We start from the raw sequence: 5,299 nt of genomic DNA, 5'->3' as shown, positions 1-5,299 counted from the left end.
AATGTTTGATGCTTATTTTTACACATTTCTCAAAACATGAAAAAAACGTAGAAGCTACATACAATCCCCAAAATACCATGGCTAGGACCAGCTCTCATCCAAAGCAAGGGACTATCAATTCAAAAATGCCAACGAAACGAAAAAATCTACAAACACAGGAAACAGTTTATATAGCAAATACCTAATTAATTAAAAAACAACTAGCAGACCAATAACCCATCGCTTTACGCACACAACACACAATACAAAACACTAGTACAAGATGTTGTGCAAAGCCGATAAATAATAATAATAATAATAATAATAATAATAATAATAATAATAATAATAATAATAATAATAATGCTGCCTTAGCTATTATGACAGAAAAATGGCATGGAAAACCTCTCAATGGCAAATACCCAAAGAGAGCGAATAATGCAGATATTGACAAAGCCCTTACCCACCAATGGTTAATGGCCTCTGGATTGAAATCAGAAACAGAGGGGTTTATCATAGCAGCCCAAGATCAATGCCTACCTACAAAGAACTACCAGGCCAACATATTAAAGAACGGCAGCTCCCCATTATGTCGTATATGCCAACAACAAAATGAGACCATCGATCATGTTGTCTCCATGTGCAGTCTGCTTGCGCCTACAGAGTATCTCAACAGGCATGATAGAGCTGCACAATATATTCACTGGGTAATATGCAAAAACCTGGACTTGCCCCATGATAAAAACTGGTGGGAACACAAACCACCCCCAGTACTTGAAAATGATCACATTGCACTCCTCTGGAACTTCACCATTCAAACTGACAGAAAGATAGACGCAAATAGGCCAGACATCATACTGAAAGACTTCAGACAAAAATCATGCCTCCTCATTGATATGACTGTCCCAATTGATATAAACGTATCTGTCAAGACCTACCAAAAACTGAGCAAATATAAAGATCTTGAAATAGAAATTAGCAAAATGTGGAATCTGAAGACGAAAACAATACCTATTGTCATAGGTGCCCTGGGAATGACAGCGAAACGGGCTGATTACTACCTAGCTCAGATACCAGGAAACCCCAAAATGGCTGAAGTCCAAAAGATAGTGCTCATGGGAACTGCCCATATCCTACGTAAAATACTGTCTATGTGATCTCAAATTTTAAAGCAAACATAATTTTCTTATGGTTTCTTAAACGTTCACTTGAACAAAACTGTACAAATCCAAATATATGGTACCCTAGGCATAACACCTACATGAACTTCTAACTTGTTGTCTCTTGAGGTCTCTGGGTGAGACTTGGATCCAACTTGTACAAATGCAAAACAAAAGTCAAACATAAAATAATAATAATAATAATAATAATAATAATAATAATAATAGTAATGATAATAATAATAATAATAATAATGATGATGATAACAACAAGAACAACAATAATAATAATAATAATAATAATAATGATGATAACAACAAGAACAACAATAATAATAATAATAATAAAAGAAATGCTCCGCTGTCAATTACAACATGGACGTTCTCTAAGAAGCCCTCTCTGCAGAACATTAATCCAATACAATCGGTGCAATGGAAGGAATACTTCGCGATACAACTATGGGAAAAGTCTTGTTAAATGAAAAGAACTAAAACTTCGGACAGTTGTTTCTTTCATACAGTGTAGTTTCCTTCTTAAATGCGTGATATCTCAGTGTGACATACGCAAAGTGTCGAAACCAGCACCAGGTAACCTGGCATAACAAACTAATTACACAGTAACTCGTAAATTGAATAATTACCTATACATGCACCTGTCAATGCATCCATCTGTGCAAGCTAATATGTACAAGCAACATAAATAATACCTATACAGCATACACGTACACACACTGAAAACAACGGAAACACACATGTAATGAGCAAAGCCATACCAAACTAAAACAAAACGACTTTCCGGAGCAAATTTCTCACTCATCTTAAGATATCACCGAACAGTTATACTCAGAAACATAACCACCGTCCAAAAAAATAGAGGCGATTTTCTATCTGTCACTCTACAATGCGATATTTATATCTCTTTGAAGAACAAGGAAGTGTCATCATGTCAAAAAGTCAACCGTGAACAAACAGACCCTTCGCCTATTGTCACCGTCAATGCTTTAATGACAAACTAAAACTCATGCCCGATTGGTCATCCCACGAGACAAGGACCGCGTTACCTACTGGGAAAGCAGACTAGGGGAGAAAATTATGCTGCTGGAACAAACTCTAAAACAAAAAAAATATGAACCTGCTATATAACCAGAAGCAGGATAACCCTAACGCTAGACCTGTAGTGGCGCCACCAATAATACCACCTCAAGCAAAATGCATGAACAGGAAAAGAGAGGATTATAAAGATTTGTTGAAAGATTTCTATACAGACCAACTAAACCCGAACGAACTTCATTGTACAAACATACACTTTATTGAGAAATTTAATAGGGAAAGAAGTACGCAGAAATATAGAGGCAAATGAATTAAGTAATGTACGCAGAGACATCGTTAAGAATGAAAAGTTAACATACACTAAATATAGCCATATTAGGACACACACATCCCATTGTAAACCAAATGAAAATAGCAACAATGCAGATGAAATAGGTAAGAGATACACAGTACTGAAACGTTTTTTTATCATTTCAACTAAGAATATCCTACTTAATGTAAGTATTGACAAAAAATGATCATATATTCATGCTGTAAAATATGTAGTTTCCATATTCATTTAAAATACCTATCAACACTCATATAATTCTCATCCTTAAGGCATTGTTCGATGTTATTATTGGTATTACTATTCAGATCACTGCTTGGAATCTATCTCGGAATCTTGGGGTTAGTAGCCCGCGCTCTTAACCACAAATAAAAACAAATAGGGTAAAGTAATTCTATTGCTTATTTAAAACAAATTTGATAGGGTTTTCGGTGCAACATGAAATCACAGTACAGTGTATGCTATAACGGTGCTAAGTATTGCATTAACAATCTCACTTCTTATTCGTACGACCATGATTTCCAGTGTTGCTTAAAACACTCCACAAACTTTCTGTACTACGATTCAAATGCTATACTCTCCTCTGGGTTATAACTGAATTCATTAATCGATTTCGAATCGCCGGCTGTCAAAAACGGTCTTCATTTTTTGGACTTCTTTGAATATAGCTCCAATAATTGTTTTGTTGTTATTGTAGTTGTTGCTGCAATAGTTGCTTCTGCAACTGCTGTTGCTGCTGTTGTTTTTACGTTTGCAACGGTACTATGCAAAGTAATAGGTCATCCATTACTTAACAAGTTGTTAACCTAGTGAGCTTCGGAAAATAGCGTAACGTAATTATTACGTACAATAAATATGATGACCAGAGGGCAGTAAAAACAATGTAACGAACTAACAAATCTTTTTACAAACCGACAATCAGTATTCCTTGTGAACTTTCCAACCGACACATTCCGATTCCACTGCGAACTAGAACGAACATCACTCAACCTCGAACTCTGAAATCATTTTGATCTTCATTATTTAAACTTTACACTGACCTGGCTATCTCTCGCAAGGAGGCGTGATAACTCTTATTAGAACATCAACTATATACCCAAGTGCCAGCTATTGGCAAATATTCAAAATATTGCGGCAAAAACATGAATGAATATAAGTTAAAAAAGGGTTCCTTATTATCTCGCTTCCTTGTGAAACTAGCATTTTGCAAGAAATGTGAATGAGTGCAGAGAAATTAAAAATACTCGTTCAGGAAAAGCTTCATGCCATATAATTTGTAAGAATAAGTTAGACTGTTTTCTAGTATGGCAACTGGAGTTGCATTGAATTCAGTAAAATAATACAAGACTTAAGTAGATTTTGAACGTACTTGGCTTTATTAGAAATAAGTTAGAAAGAAAAAAAAATTATAGTTTAATACATCCTCTTGTGAAAAATATGTTTCAAGGACACATGACTGCAGCCTCATTGAAATTTTCAGAATCACACGCTAATATTGTCATGGTAGCATGGCGTTTAATTAGTTATGCATTAATAATGTACCCATAACTTTAGTAACGATTGCTACACTGAACGTTATCTGTAAAGAGAACAAGAAAATGTAGAACATCTTGATACATGCTTTCGGAAAATAAATATATTTGCATTAAAAGGGATTTGATCTGAAACCTTATTTTGAAGCTAAAACAATTACAGAGTGATAGAGTACAGATTGTAATTGTTGCACCAAGATATATGATAAACTGGAATTTAAACATAGGCCGCGTTTGCTGCAATTTCATGTTGCACCGAAAACTCAATCTAAGTTAATCTAAATAGACAATAGAATTACTGTCTAAAATATTCAGTCATACAAAGTCTCTATTAACACTCGAATGGAGTGTTTGAATATAGCTATAATAGCTGAATGAAAATATGCACGATGTGTTGCATATAAATTTCATAACCTCTCGAGAAACTACGGATTTTATATACGTCAACTATATTGATATCGTTTTTCCTATAGGATTAATAGTTTTAGCGTTGGTTATTAATACTAGTAATGATGGATATCGTTATATTGCTCTAGGAATATTATTAGGTCGTTTATCTCATATTTAACAAATATAATGAATCAATTTACAATATACTATAGCAAAGTAGTTATGTTACAATATGTATTTATGCTAGTGTAAATTAAAATAATATCCTTAATACTGCATTTCAAATGATAAAACCGTAGATGCGATGACATCACGTACCTTCTGCTTGGAACTGGATCTTGATGCTGGCTTTTATACAATGAAAGAGGTAACATCGTTAAATTATAAATTCAAACAAAGAAATTGTATATAATGTATTTTCAATAATAAAACGTCATGAGTTTGACCTGTATTTCCTCAAATATGCTATAACGTTTCTAGTAATATACACTTTCTGATTAATGTTAATACAATTGAAGTGTGCAACTTCGTTGTCCCATGAACTTACACTGTGCTACGTAATATATTAATAAGTGAAACAATTAGTAGAAATAATATTGTCGATGACAATGATATTCCTTTCTGCGATAGGCACAAACTCAGAAATGTTATGAGGAGAGACTACAAGGTTACATTGACCTCGCTGTTCAGCTAACACTTTTTACCGAGCCCCAAATGATGAAAGGAACAGTTGTGATGATGATGATGATGATGATGATAGTGATGATGATGATGATGATGATGATGATGATGATGATGATGATGATGATGATGATGATGATAAAATATCATTGAAGTATTTTACAAAACATATCGAGCAT

General features: G+C 34.0%; 1 long non-coding RNA gene across 2 annotated transcripts in view; it reads right to left on the bottom strand.

Annotated features, from left to right (window-relative positions):
* Nucleotides 1-3,870: 3,870 nt before the first annotated feature.
* LOC149132102 (uncharacterized) overlaps nt 3,871-5,299 on the bottom strand; it is a 5,536-nt gene continuing 4,107 nt past the window's right edge. The window contains exons 4-5 of one of the 2 annotated variants that reach the window (XR_016244884.1): nt 4,758-4,783; nt 3,871-4,096 (exon numbers count right to left, since the gene is read on the bottom strand). This is a non-coding gene — a long non-coding RNA (uncharacterized LOC149132102). Of the gene's footprint in view, nt 4,097-4,757; nt 4,788-5,299 lie in introns of both variants that reach the window. The other variant, XR_016244883.1, reaches the window with a different exon arrangement.

The sequence above is a fragment of the Octopus bimaculoides genome, chromosome 18 (genome assembly GCF_046866305.1).
Source record: "Octopus bimaculoides isolate indiv1 chromosome 18, ASM4686630v1, whole genome shotgun sequence".
Lineage (NCBI taxonomy): Eukaryota > Metazoa > Mollusca > Cephalopoda > Octopoda > Octopodidae > Octopus > Octopus bimaculoides.
Note: the sequence above shows the minus strand (reverse complement) of the source record. Positions and strands in the feature narration are given on the sequence as shown.